Genomic DNA, 16,571 nt, shown 5'->3' with positions numbered 1-16,571 from the left:
AAAGAGACCCTTCGCGTCACATTGCGGTGGAGGTGACGTTGATGATATACCGAGCAGTTAATGTGGGGAACCTATTACGTCACGTACTTGGGGAAATGAAATCGCACCGTTGTGTCCTAAATCGGCTGAATTATCGGGAGTGAACTTCGCCAGTCTGTAAAGCTTGATGGTAACTTGGTCTGTCTAAAGGCAAGTCTTTCATGCATGAATTGGTTTGTAAGTAAAACAATTCAAGTGATTTCTTAGCCGTACTGGTCAAAAGAATCTAAAGAAAATATCCCCTTAAGAAATATTTGACAAGTAAAGCATCAAAAATTCTTGTAAAATTCGTTTGCTCTGTTTCAGGATATTACTACCATTATCATATTTATTTACAAGCCCTTTTTTATACAGCAAATCTTCAGAAATTCTCTTCACAGATGAGTAGCAGTTTGGGTATAAACTTCACTTCACATCTGATACTTCAGTTATAGCAAACCATAATAAAACAAAACACATTTCATGGTTATTAACAGTCATCATCATTCTATTTTTCCTGAATACAGCTCGGTTATTCTATTCAATGCCTTTACGTGTAAAGACTTCCTTCTTTCTGGAAAATAATAAATTTTGTTAATGTCTGTATTTGTTCACAGTATTTTATTCAACTGCAACGATTGTTACGAAGATAATGCCCGAGTGTCTTTAATTTTCTTCAAGTAATTGCTCATTATTGACAGAACCTACTATTACTCTCGGGAAAAGAACATGCACACGAACACACACACACACACATCCACCTTACCCTCGTGCATACTTACCCACTTGAGACATTACCGGGACATCTGAGCATAGCCGAGAAGCCCTGAGAATACGAACGACAAAGTATTTACGGTATATCCGGTGCATGGGAGCCAGTGTGGAGGCGTGGGAAGATGTGTGGGAACGTGGAAGTCAGGAGGTCAGTAAACAGGCCCCAGGGCTGAGCTCCTGCCCTGGAATTTCTGGTGTAGATGCAACGGTACTTCTGACAATTTCCTGTCAAGTAAAAGGAAGCGTTCTAAGTGGCCTGATGAGAGGTAAAGACTCCGTGATCGGGTTTGCTTTTATTTTTTTTTTATACACTATGAAGTGGAATTTTTAGTGACCCGGATTTAGTTGCACAACGGTGCGCAGTTTATGAATATTTCTGTCAAGAGTTTTGGGCGAACTGCAACTGAAACGAAAACATATTTTCACTTGTTCTTACAGTAGGCATTACTAAAATTCGTTTCTGGAATATTGGATTTTCCCCCGTTCTCCTTACAGTATAAGTATAATACCAAAATTGTGGTCAGTTTAGGCCTACTTATAAAACAAATAAAAGCTTTCAGTGGAAACTTAAAAAAATTTCCACCATGAGCAATAAGGCCGATTTACTTCCATACTATTTTATACATATCTATTTTTTCAAAATAAATGGAAGTAGCTTGATTTTGGTTTCTTTTTGACCCTTGAGTCTTTGATAATATATACCATACTAATAATAATTAATACCGATGTGTTTTGAGAATAACGACTCCACTTCTTCTGTACCTGGACGGGGCTTATGGCAATGATCAATGGCTACAACTCTTAATGGAAATAAAAATCTTCCAGGGATAACTGATATTGAATCCGATTAGGGTATGAAGACACATCACAATTTCTAAATTAAAACTACACCATTCTCAGTCATTTTACAGAAAACAGCTAAATTCTAGTTTTTATCTCAAGCACGGTTAAAATATATTATTTGCACCAATAAAAAAAAATTGTAATCCATCTACTCTATACTGAAAACCGGTCATTCCGTTTAAATTTCCTACTTCGACATAACTGCCCAACGTGTGCGAGCAACTTTTACTACTTGCTTACACTGCGGTAACAAGTAACCAGACTTTACAGTAATGATGGAGCAGTTTCAAAGGCAAGTCCCCTCTCCCTCCTCTCCCCAAACTGCTGCTACTACTACTACTAAGTCACCTCCAACCCCCTTTCCTTCTAAACCTGAAAAAAATCTACAAAGCACAATCTATCGCTGCTTTTAACGGTTGAGTGTCATTCTGGAAATCGTGATAAAAAATTATTTTCGCTATATTTTTTACTATGAATACTCAAATTATTTGTCAATCAACAGTCAAATTGCGCCTTTTTAGGTTTACTTTAACGAACCGCTTATTTGTTATTTGCACTTATGCAATAGATTGTATATAAAAGGTTACTGTTCTTGAATTCACCACTGTCCTTTCTTCTAAATTGTTCGCGGAATCATGACTATAAATAGCTATAGTAAGTCACCGTCTAACGTAAAAGACCCCCCCCCCCCCCCACCCCCCCCCCCCCCAAAAAAAAAAAAAAAAAAAAACTATCAATAATCTATGCTACTTCTGCTATTATTTCTCGATTAACTTCACCATTTACTCAGTGGAATATGCTAGCATGACTCTTCCTCGCATTTAAAGAGAATGTTCTCCCACCAAAACTCCACAGAATCCAACAACCATTCATTCCACATTGTCTCCCTGTGGGCGGCGATGGGAGAGGGGTGGCCCGAGGGTTGTAACTGTAGCACGGGCATACTGTAGATTACTGTAATGAAGATTCTTTGTAACGAAGCCTTCCGTCATCCCCAGTTGCGCGGCTTTCCAACTATTTCCTTTCCATTCGTTCTCGGTTTCCTTCTGCTTTGCTATCTTCATCGGCTTGACCATATTCCAATCGCTCCCACTCCATTCTCTAAAGGTGCGTCCACGCTGTCGAACAATGTCCGACGGACAAACATTGTTTCTATATCATAGGCGAAGCAGGATGACGTCATAAGCGTTGAAACGATGGCAGCAGATCTGGGAACAAAACAGTGGTACCAGATGAGGTTGTATACCACTATTTTTACTCTGCTCAATGGTAAAAACCAACAGACAATTGTTAATTGGTAACACTGTTTGTCCGTACATTGTTCGACCGTGTGGACGCACCTTTAGTCTTCTGAACTAGACTCTTATAGTTAGTTTTCACATCCCTTACCAAGTCCATTTTTTGTCTACAAGCAAGAATATTTCCCCGCCATTTACCAGTCCTTCCTCAGAGGCCAACGGCAACCTGATGGCAATAACCCAAAAACTTGAGAAATACAATATAAAATCACCAGGAATACAGTATAGACTGAAAGGATTCCATTCAACAACTACGACTGGCAATGCGTAAGCGGGAACTGCCCACCAACTAAAAAGACAATGCACGGTCTGGGATTTCCCTGCAACCAAAGAAATACAGTGTACCTATTATAGAGACTTGGTTGTATTCCAGATCTGACGCCTACTTACATACAGGCACGCGTTAGGCATAGCGACGAACCTCTAGACAAGATTGTTATTCGCTTCATACACAGCAAGGGATTTGGGTAACATGTCAAGTCGTATAATGAAACTATCGTATATATGACAAGTTAATTCGTCATAAAATTCATCCATCTTGAATATTGTATCCGAGGTGAATTCTAAGGGCAACTATTGGGTTTTTCCAACAAACATGCTTCGGAAAATTTTCATGTCATCCTATACAGTTTACCATATGACATTGACATCTATGAAGAAAGAATGTTAGTTTTCTAACATATGCGAACAAATTTGCTTAGCAAAGAAATTGGCTTTCTTGTTTGCGTTTTCTTACATTTTACTCTGTAATCGGAATTCTCCTTGATTCATATCACATCATTTTCATCTGGTTTTCAATATACAACGATGACTCAAACTAAAATTAGCGATATAGATATATATATATATATATATATATATATATATATATATATATCACCGCAATTAGGAATATAGAAATTGAGCATTCCCATATTCGCCAAATTTTTTCATGTTCGCGTATCTGGAAGCAATTGGAAACAATGAAGTCAAACACGCCAAGGTAAGAAGCAAGCGCTGCTCTAATGGCAGCAGGTAAAACATTGCCTCAACTCTTGACATGAAAACTATAGTCTTCCCTTCTGAAATTTCTGAAATAGTGCCATAAGGACACCGTCAGAAGGTCAGAGAGGGCCGTGGTTATGATGGTGTTGTAATATAATGTTGGTAAGAGGCGAGGCTTGTTAGATGACACAGCTTTCAAGCACATTATGGAATGATCGAAGGAGACTTTATCAACTCTTAGGGAGACGAAGGAATGACAGGCAAAAGCCGTTACATTGAGCTGTATCAAAAGGCTCCCACAATCCAAAAAATAAAGTCAATAAAATGAGTTTTCGGAAGACGCCGACTATGTAGCTTATGATAAAGAGATTGGCGAAGGTAGGTAATAAAAGAAGTACAACAGCCTTGACATCACATTTTTTTACGATGCGACATCTTTCACCTTCGTCGACCACAAATAATCGAAGGTTTCGACATTCAAAACTCTTCGTTACCAATACATGGGTTACCGACGCCGCACTGGAAAGGATGACCATTCTAATTTAAACCCTCTCGTTACAATCCTGAAGCACGCCTTTGTGAATACATTTTTTAATAACCATTAATTTCTCAAAGGCATTTTACAGTCGGACACAAGAACCAGATTGCTTAGAAGCCTTACTCTGGCGTGACGGAAGGTCTTTGTAGCTCGATTCCACGTTAACAGCGAGACAACAAGCACTCTAAATCGGCCACAAAATTTACGGCTTTAGTGTCTAATTCGTTATCTTTTTCCTTTGGCGTACCGATTCCCTCTTCCCTCTTGTACATAGTTAATATGCCCAATATATGCAGATCCCTTCTCATATCCCATCCTATAGGATAATATCCATATATGAAGTTTTATTCGAGAAGGCTTTCAGAAAAGTTTATGGAATCGGCACGCAAGTACAGTCTTAGTCCTCTGATGAGTTTTTAATTTATCAGGAAAAGCGGCTTTTAAATCGAGCAACGTTAAGTTTTTTTATATACGTTTATACCTACCTACGGGATAGTGAGGCTGTTGATCTCTAGGCAAAGACCTTTGACAAAATAATATCTTTCCGCTACGACATTGTTAGTTTCAAAGATTTTCTAACTTCTAGAGTGAAATTTTTGTTTAACTGCACATATCGAGATGATATCAATATAAAGTAAAGTCGTATTCTACTATGCCATATCCGCCAAGCATAATTATTACATTATATATATATATATATATATATATATATATATATATATATATATATATATATATATTATAATATATGTATGTATATATATATGTTATATCATATATATATGAAATAAAATTATATCAAACTCTTAAGACTACTTCCCTTTCTTCCATGAATAAATACGGTCCTTATAAAATATCAAATAGAATTTTTCACTATGTTAAAAGACCCCAAATGGGCAAAATTACAAATACGCCCGCTGTCAAATTCTATTCTCTACGGCATATATTTAATAGCTTTTTCATAAAACGTTAAGTGCTGAATCAAATTTGACCCTTATAATGACGATACAATATAAAATTTGAGACACAAGATTGTCTACAATATTGCTTTGGGAGGGAGGCTGTCAGGTTATCGATCGTGAAGACTGACAATTCACTACACTCTTTACTGCTACTGTAAGCTTGAGGGTGGGTTTCATAAGGTTTTGAAATAGTTTTAATGATGGTAAGCTTTTGAAATTATAACTTCCGGGGACTTTCTATTAACAGACAAGTGGGCAAACACGTATTATATATATATATATATATATATATATATATATATATATATATATATATATATATATATATTATATGCATAATCATTCTTATATGTCAAACATTTCAAATTCAATCCTCACGTCTACCTCCTCCAAGAAAGCTGGCAAGGCACTTGACAAGGAAACACGACCAGCTCTGATAACTAAAATGCTTTAATTAATTTCACTGTCACCAATTATGACGAATTGTTTTATGAAAGTGAAAAAAAAAAAAAAAACATTCCTGTCTCTCTTTCTATCACTGCGAAAATGCTTGAAAGAGGAAGAAGCGTAAATTAACTAAATTTCTACTCGAGGGCGGATAATAGCTACTATTTCTATTTATTTGGCAGATATTAATATATACTGAAACAGTGGTTGCCACGCGCTGGTTCCAAACTGATTTCATTCAACCAGTAAAAACAAGTATTCTTTTGTCGCGCTGACGCCTACAACCCGGATCTGAACCACAAGCTGATCCTTACACCCAAATCAACAACGGGAAGAAACAGGTCTCTCCGCTACCAACAAAGAGAGAGAGAGAGAGAGAGAGAGAGAGAGAGAGAGAGAGAGAGAGAGAGAGAGAGAGAGAGAGAAATGTTTGTTCATTATCATTAACTACGTCAACGAGAGACTAAAAAAATACAAATAAAAAAAAGGTTATTCGGGGGAAAAAAAACTTGGATCTTGAAGACGGAGTAGAGGCGCCACGACGAAGACTTTTGAAGACAGGAAAATCGAGACGAAAATAGATGTACTATTTTGTTTCAAACAGATCCTGAAGAAGAGTCATCGGTTCTGTGGAATATTACACACAAAATATCTCACTGGATTTTACATTTCAGGTACGGCTAATTCCAGCAATAGGCGCGAGTTCACATTTCACGAACACAAATCGAACAGAGACAATTCATGTTATACAAAATCCCCGTGAAAACTACCTCTCACATCTAAACACATGCGCATATAATTGCAAATCTACAAATATTACGCGTAAAGTACCATTTCATTTCGAACTGATTTTGCCTTGGGAAACATTTACACCGAATGGGAATTATTAATGAAATAATTAACGCTTCCGCGCTTGGCAGCCGAGTGCTCAAAATCATTGTCTATCGTAGTTTCTGAACCAGGCCTTCGTTCGAATGTGGAGTTTAATATTTGTGAATATAAAAAGTCATAATATATATATATATATATATATATATATATATATATATATATATATATTTATATATATAACCATTAATGTTACCTTCTTCCTTAATCATTCGCTATCTCCGCTAAGGAAATTTTTATTTCAAACGTGTTTAATGACATAACGGTTATGCGGACGTCTATGAGCGTGGCTAAAACACTCACTCTATGGCGGGTGACACCTTTCCTCACATGATGAATCGTTGGAAGACCCCGATTAGTGCTTGGCAATTTGTTAACTGGTGACCGCAAACGGTCTTAGGCTCCGTTTCCCGCCGGTTTCCCTTCCACGGATGGAATACAACGATAGTTATTTAACAGCCATAAAAACTTCAGTTTCTAGAAGCACATACGTATAATGATAACTAAAATGCTTTATATACAGACGGTATGTTATTGTCTTTTGGTGTAGAATTTATTCACGTGTGAGAACTTCCACACGAGACTTGAACCTTGTTCGGAACATTGCTCCGGACATATTTTCGTAATTGTTCTATGCAAGTCCTTTGGACGTTAATGGGAATATATACGTAATTTTCCAGAAACGAGTAAAGTGCGAGCTGTGATAAGTATATTTCGAACATACACGAAGCGGTTTTTAGATAATTTCATAAACTTGTTGACGGCACGCTCAAACTTGGCTACCGATCCGGTGGTTCGAAATTCGATTCTCGGCACGGCCAACGTGGAACCAGAGGAATTTATTTCTGGTGATAGAAATTCATTTTTTAGATATAATGTGGTTCGGAACCCACAATAAGCTGTAGGTCCCGTTGCTAGGTAACCAATTGGTTCCTAGCTACGTGAAAATATCTAATCCTTCGGGCCAGCCCTAGGAGAGTTGTTAATCAGCTCAGTGGTCTGGTAAAACTAAGATAGATACTAACGCTGTTTGGGGTGATGTTTAGGCTCCGCGCGTACACGGCCTTAAAGGTTTGAAGCCGTCACGGAACATTTCTCCAAATAAAGGGCAATATCCCTTTATCACCCTTTCACAAGCTTTTTTCATTACTGACGGATGCTTTCTAGGTATGTTGCGTCTACTCATTGCCTGAACTTCCTTTTTGGGGGGTAAGGTAACTATAGATATTTAAAGTCAAGGTCTGGCTTCTCCTTGCATCAGTGGTTCTCGCGTTTCTCTACGCTCGAAATGTTCTGAAATGCCCCATTTACGTTCTTTTTACTTGAACCCTTCCTGCTTACCTTAAACAGGGTTACTGCTTATGGTGTGCCTTGCACGTCAACCGTAGGGGCTTTTGCTAAGTCTCATAACCGTCCAGCTTCTTTAACGTCCGTGTTTCAGTTGAAAAAAAAAAAAAAAAAACTCATATTCTCTTCTTTGCCGAGACTTGTTTGAACTCGTTGACCGATCAGGATACGACAATGTTTATTAGATCGCGTCATACACTCGCGATGAACAATTTCCATGGCAATAAATCATTTTAAAAAATTTAATCTTTTTAAGAGCGCCACACAGACACAACATGAACGCCCAGCAAACGTGAATGCTGATATACCAACGGAGTCCCATTAGTCAACCAAAACTTTACAAATAGATGCTTGCGCAATCATCGTGGCTTATAATTATTCGAGTCAGATAACAACCTTTCGTGCGAGCTAATTATACCCCTTTCCCTCATCCATGCGATATTCAAACAGCTTCACTTTCAACCTGCTACTCTGGGGTAATCATACAAGCGTGCAATGTCACGGATCACCGCCTCGTATTTTTATCAGTCATGCACATCTATCCCGAACGCCCGAGATGCAAGACAATTCTTAAGATAACAAAGGCAGCTTTACCTGCTACAGCCGGAACCTAATTCTGATCACTAATCACGCCACAACCCTCATAACGATGGTAGTACTCAAAACACACACAATATATACATACATACATTATATATATATATATATATATATATATATATATACACATACATATATATATACATATATATACATATGTATATACATATATATGATATATATGTATGTATATATATATATATATATATATATATATATATATGTATATATGTATATATATATATATATATATATATATATATATATATATAATGTATGTATGTATATATTGTGTGTGTTTTGAGTACTACCATCGGTATATATATATATATATATATATATATATATATATATATATATATATATATATATATATATATATATATGTATATTATATAAATATATATATATATATATATATATATATATATATATATATATATATATATATATATATAAATATATACAATATATATATATATTATATATATATATATATATATATATAAATATATATATATATATATATATATATATATATATATATATAAAGGGTTTTTTTTTGCCACGAAGGAAAAAAATGAAAAAAACGAGTTAGCCGAGTACGTCCGGTCCTATTCGGACCCTTTACTGATCAAGTTATTCATATATATATATGCTATATATATATATATATATAATATATATATAATATATATAGTATATAATATATATATATATATATATATATAAAAATAATAGATATATATAATATATATATATATATATATATATATATATATATATATATATATATATATATATATATATATAGTTATTACTGCCATGGTAGATTTTCAGGGGTTACCAATTTTTGCATTGGGGAGCTTTTAACCACAGCTCATTAAAAGTGTTAAGTACCCACTTTGAAAGTGCTTTACAAAACTGATCGCTGTGTAAATAGCAATTTAGCGGTTTGCAAGTATTACCTCGGCGGGATCGAATCGTTACTGCCGTCTGTTCGCAACCACCCACCATTACGCCGACGGCTTTAGCAGGCAAACTTTGGCCAAGACTACGGAAACCAGTGGTTGCCAAGGGCTATCCATTCTTCCTGAAGGTGAAACCACCACCTTTGCTTTCGTTGAGGCTAATCATACATACGTGGATCAGAAAGACGAAGAAAAGACCACTCAATACAGCGACATCTGCTATGGACAATTAACGGTAAATGGATGCTTGTGATTCAATACAAGAATTTTGAGAAACAGACGAAGAAAAGCATGCATTACCAGAGAATACATCACTCGTTCTTTCGATATCATACTTGCTCAAACGCCCACACGCAACCCCAACCGCCCCACCCCAAACCCCCCCTCTATATTAACCTCCTTTCAACTTGATTGGCAGGGTGCAAAGACATGGATGAAAGTCCTATATTTTTCCCCCTTGCGGATGGGTTGTTCCGACTCTCCATGTGTGGTCGTTTTAAACTATTATCAGCGACATACTTTGCCTGGTATGTACAGAGCTTCAGAAAATAGGTTCAAGAAGAGATTTTTGCGGTTTGTACAGTATAACGTCGTGGATTTTCAAAGTAGTTTTTACACATTTCATCAGCGGACTGATTTGAAGTCTCGAATACTAAAAAATCTCCTCTAGTATTGCATTATTATTCAGCAACAAAAGGCTATTAATATGAGAATAAACGACGTACGAGAGAAAATACTTTTCAAATCTCTTATTAGACTATAGTATGGTAAAAACGAGCTAATACAGTATTTTACAGTTTTAAACTAGGATCACTCAAATATAATACACATGGAAATAATCAATAAAGAACATTTACAGTTTATTAAAATATGAACCAAAAGGCCGTAGTTGCACTATGCATACTACTTCAAATTAAGCAAATCGGTACTAGGGGGAAACATCAGTACAGGCCAACCCTCATCACGGTAGACGGGTCTTATTCACTCGATATTTAATTGGTGAACATGAATACAATTGCAACTCTAAGCATACCATTTAAAAGACTGAAGTTTCGTCAACATATTGTGATATATGAAAGCCCATACGAACTAAAATAAGCATGTGAGCTCTTCGTAAAATATGTTTTCAAGGCAGTTTTGAAATCCAATATGGCGGCTACGTTTTTCATGGACGGTTCTCATCAGTGACGGACACCATCTTTCCCCAGCCTTCCCAGCACTCATTTGAACAATGTTAGCGTATGTATGTAACGTTTATTGATCTTACTCAAGATTGCAGTTGTAATCAGCACAATAAAACAACATTTTGTTGCCTATATTAGTGAAAGTATGAAACTTGTTATTCCCGGGGTTATGTTGGAACTGAATTCATTCTTACCTTGTAATCGGCGGTTTTTATCCTTACTGCCATCACAACTGAAACTCCACAGTGCTTATTTTGATTGTTATTATACACATTTTGGTCTCAGTTCACTCCACATTGCACTTTAAACCCGTTGCTGTTCCTGGTTTCTAAGCGCGCGCGCCATAAACACAATTACAAATAGCAGACGACGACAGACGACGAAACTGCAAAGTTTTATTCCCTAAACTGTTTACTTTACTCGTTATTTAGTTTAAATTTACATTGTTATTTAAAAAATTTTGATTTAATTCATGTATATTATCCCTTTTTTGCAACCAAATTACCCCGAAAATTACAGATATTTCTAACGTAGATAAAATCAAATGTTTCTAACGTTTTCGTACATCTGGCTGCCCCCCCCCCCCCCCCCCCGAAAACCATAGAGGAACGAATACGGAAAAGTGCATTAGAGGAACGACTAGGTTTTTTTTTTTTTTGCTTTTTTGTTTTTGCTAGCACTTTTCATTGATTTCAGTCTTTATTAGTATTGAATTTCTTAATAATCGTATGCCAGAAATAAATGTAACCTTTAATGTTTGCATGCTTTAATGTTTGCATGCTAAGAATGGCAAAATCATCGTTGCCACATTAGTGGAGGCTTCACAATACGCCGTTCCATTATCCTGTTAAGCGTCCGCCCCTGATGAGCTCGCTGCTAACGTACCGTCACGCTTGTTTTTTTGTAATCAGCGATCATAGCACTGATGATAGTTTTTCAAAGTTAATATTGATTTTTATGCTTGTTATTCATACTGTAATTAACTGTAGGAAATTCTCTCTCTCTCTCCTCTTCTCCTCTCTCTCTTCTCTCTCTATCTCTCTCTCCTCTCTCTCTCTCTCTCTCTCTCTCTCGGAGTCCAGTCACTCGGCAAAGAAAAGTCATTCTTCACTCCCGCAATTGGAAGAAAAGTTTGTATCATCACTGGAGGATTCAGAACTAGAGCTCTCATCATCAAATAGGTTATCAATATCACACTCCTCATCTAGTATTTGATTGAGCTCACCTAAAGAAATATGCCTCCTCCTTTTAGGGACATTCATTGTGAAAGACGCGAAATCCAATTTGTCTCGATAAACGCCCGAAGCGTATTGAAAGAAAACCAACAGGGACAGGCAGTTTTCTAGCATAAGCGACCACCAGGAAAGAGTTGCCAGGCTGGAAATAAGTTTCCCATGTGCTGAGAGTGTTACCAAATGATGTTCCTACACTTTCTATACGAGTAAACGTATTATTACGGGGCTGACGGCTTGACAAGCACAGTTAAAGTCGAACGTAATATCCCGTTGAAGGCGCTACCGAGTAGATCGCGGTAAACGTATTATTACGTGGGTGACGCTTAACAGGTTATAAACTGTTTCCATGAATTCTAGTTGTCATAGTAATGCAATAATGATAAAATTGCTTTAATATTTATGTATATATACTTCCAATACATAGCCTAATTTCACCAATTTCAACGTTTTGTGTGTAGTCTTATACCCAGTTTGGAGGGTCAACACATACCGAATGGCAACAGAGAGAGAGAGAGAGAGAGAGAGAGAGAGAGAGAGAGAGAGAGAGAGAGAAAGGAAGGCGGAGGAACGAAGAAGAAAAGGGATGGCGGTGGAGGGGGGGGGGGGTTGGGGAGAGGGTAGGTGGAGCTTTATACGCGTGTTCGTATCCATTTCTGCATAATGGAGTTTTTGTCTCTTGGTACAAGGACAAGTGTCGTTATTCTTTACGATTAGTGATTCACGATACCCTTATAAATTACGGCACTGGGTGTAATGCACTATAGCAAAATCTCGTTCTGTTAAGAGTGTTCGTTACAGAAATAGGTATTGCCCAAAAACGTGATGCACTGTCTCTGAAACCCATAGTAGACATGCTGCTTAGTTGTCAATCAAGTTTTTATAACCAAGTATTTTTTACAAGCTAGCTATTGAATAAATTTGTATTTTTCTCAGTCAAAACATATGCCCCTCAATGCTAACTTTCCTCTTTTAAACGACTTTCTGGTCATTGCAAATTCGGCCCCTCCCCATAATTTCTTATGGTGCGAAAACAGACAAGAGGCCCATGGACCGAAAACGATTGCGTCACACTACGGCGATAATCCAGCAGTAAAAACATCTTAATATATCCAAAAAAGTAAATAATAAAGATATATATGCGCATTACGATTATAACAATTACATGTATAGCTGATAACAATCTGCATGAATAACTGGTAAACTGTTCTGCAATGACAGTTGAGTATAGCAATTATTTACAATAGGTACGAAAGTCAAGATGTCGTGACGTCATAATACAGAACTTGAAAGAACGTTCTAATTCAGAAAAATAATTACTTAAATTTGAGTCAGAGTCGAGTTACTTTTTCAATAACGAATATTTTCAAATTAATCATCATAAATATGTAAATATTGATGTTTTACTACTTATTTAAAAAATTAGCCAAGAGCACGCTCGTCATCTTCTACCCCAACAGCTGTTTACGCCTGGCTTGTTGTTGATGAGAAATCGTGTTTCGATTGTTGTGATAAAAGTGCTCCAGCGTCTGTGGGTACAAGTGTGGTGCGGATTTATCACAGGAAATGGTTAGTTTATTGACACAAGCTACTCCGTAAACATCGAGATGGCGTCAATCTTCTAAATACCTCGAGTTGTAAGTAAAAATGTTGAACGCGTTTTGGTGAGATTTCCACTGCCGTGGGCGCCATTTTCAGTACCCTCTGTTTAAATCTGTTTAAATCTTAAAATTTGGCCTTAATTTCTAACTTTGGGGAAAATACTTACTTCGAAAGGAGAGTAGAGGTCTTTAGCTCCGTTTCTCATCAACAACAAGTCGCGACTGATGCCCATCTCGGGTGTCAGGACGCGTTATAATGTACTTTTTCGGAGGGTGGCTTGCACTGATGGTTAGTGCCTGCGTGGCCTGCTTTGATGTTTTACCCTATCCGTTACTTCCCAAAATGATCACTACATAATGTCAAGTTTAGGTCACTGAACACAATTAGCCGTAGATTTTTCAGTTCCTAAGAAGTCCTCTTAAAAGTTCTAACTTTATCTAAGGTTACGACAAATTGACATTTAAACAAAAATCAACGATTGATACTTACCAGAAACTCAGTTGGAATCGGCCTTTCCTCTCCGACAGGGAAGAGTAACGGTGGTTTACTTGGTCGAAGTCTTGCCTCGCGCTGTATCACAAACGGTAAGCAATTACCGCCGAGATTTTCTTATTACTCAAACGTAAACCAGAAAATGATGAGGTATAATTTCTAGTCTTTCACATACATTCAATTTCTTTGTTTTTTGGTTTCTGTTATCTGCCTTCAAGCAAACAAATCGATTTAGTACCTTCCTCGCTCTCGGGCAGACTTCTTCACTACCTCGGGCACCACTTGCTTCATCCTGATAATCGCATCTCCTCGAGAGGTGAAGTCCAACTTCAGTGACCTTTTTAAAGCCCGACGACATTCTGGCAACAGGTCACACGAATAAATCTTCCCGAAGTCGTTCCAGAATTATAAAAGCGCTTTCGACGCGGATGAAACTGCAGATTTAAAAAAAAAAAATGGAAAGGGGCGTGGCGAAAGCCATATGAGCAGTAGTACAAGATGGCTAGGGCCATAGGCAGTGGGAGCCCATGTGTATGTGGAAGCGTCTCGGGCACGACTGGTCGCTAGTCGCTAATCGTGAGACGCCACTCGGCAGCAGCAGCAGCAGCAGCCAGCCAGCCAAGCCAGGCGAGGCTTGGCCCAACTCGCTTCACCACCGCCCTCTGCCCGCCGGCTCAGCACTCAATCGTTACGTGGTCACTGGGCCTGCCACCATCGGCCGGGGCCGGGTTGGGGCTCCTCTTCTTCCCGCCATCGCCAACGGTGCCGCCGCCATTCCATATTCAACTCCCTTTAGGCATCAAGCAGAAATCATGGCTGCTGCTGCAAGGGGAGGGGGGCCGGGGGCGGCAGTTGGCGAGATTATACCATGAATAGAAAGTAATGAGGTCGATCATTATCCAGCCCTCTACACTTCAGAAGCGTCTCACTGACTTTCAGAGCCTGACGATGTAGATAGGTAGATGAGAGAACTTTGCGGGAGCTACGTGGTTGAATTAATGCTTTTATATATATAAGAAACTAGCTATAAGAGAAACAAATATTTTATTAAAGACAAAAGACTGGTTTTATAGAGGGCACGGGTGAGAATACTTTTGTGCTTGGCAGTTGCACATTCAACAGGAGATAACCGGCGTTAGCAAAAGAATAAAATTGTCTTTTAACGCAAAGAACAGATAACGTGGTTCTTGATAACATTTCAGTTAAGTAGGCTGTATAGCTGATATTTTTAATTAATCTAAAAGAAATAGAAAATGAAAACGAAATGTGCCCTAGGAATATAATCTACTGATAACGAACACTGAATTACGAATATGTCTTTTACGTAAATAACACTTCTAAAAGACTGTAATTGGATTCTGGCAATGATGAGAACCAGCGGAGGAGACAAAGATTAAGACAAGCAGTGACATTTCTCTAAAGCAATTGTTACAGCGGATCAGTTTTCTATTTAATCTCTTGCGCACTCCCGGGCGCGTCTGCAGTACAATGTTTTCTTATGTAACCATTAAGGCATCAACGTATCTTCCATGTTAGGATGTTTTTGTAGCGACCGACTTCAGCAAGAGATCCTTTTTACTCTCAATGCAGAGGTGCTCGTTTCCCAGTCACTGTGAAAAGTGCCATGCAGATAAATGTGAACGACGGCGGCGGCATAATGACTTCAAGTGCCGGGCATGAGAAAGAAACTCGAGGTGTGAGAGAGACAAGACGGAGAGACGAGACTGGCCTGGCTACGCGAGGTGATGGGAGATGAGGACAAAATCTCTCTCTCTCTCTCATCCGCTTGTCCCATGACCCCCCAAACCCCAAGTTTCACCTCTTCAGAAATGTCCAGCTTAACCCCCCTACCTCCAATTCTCCCCCCACCCCACAACCCACCTCCTGTCTCTCCCCCCACCCCACAACCCACCTCCTGTCTCTATCTCGCTACCCTCGTCATCTCATTCCTTACCTACGGGGTCGCTACTACCACATAGTTCTGGCCGGTTACCACGCCGCTAGCTGTCTGCCTTGACGGTTAGCCTACCTTCTTCTTCTTCTTCTTCTTCTTCTTCTTCTCCTCTGTCTCTCATGAGTCGCCTTGATTTTAGGATCTGCATTTTACTTTCTTGTATAAGATTTGTTTTAGTTCTCTGCTCTTATTTTCAGAGCTGTTGGTTTATTACATCATCACTCATAATGGCATTTCGATTTCCGCGTCCTTTTGGACAGAAATCCCCAGACGGATTCATTGCTCTTAAATTTCGAAGTGTGTTGATGCACCGGCTGTAGTATTTACAAGTTAGTTATTTTCATACTTTTCAGTGATGCTTGATGAACTTCATCATATTGATCTACTTGATCTGGCAAAATCATTTTTAGCTATGAGCACAATCATTGCAAAAATAT

The sequence above is a fragment of the Macrobrachium nipponense genome, chromosome 7, assembly GCF_015104395.2.
Source record: "Macrobrachium nipponense isolate FS-2020 chromosome 7, ASM1510439v2, whole genome shotgun sequence".
In the NCBI taxonomy this organism is placed as follows: domain Eukaryota; kingdom Metazoa; phylum Arthropoda; class Malacostraca; order Decapoda; family Palaemonidae; genus Macrobrachium; species Macrobrachium nipponense.
This window is presented reverse-complemented; position numbering follows the sequence as displayed.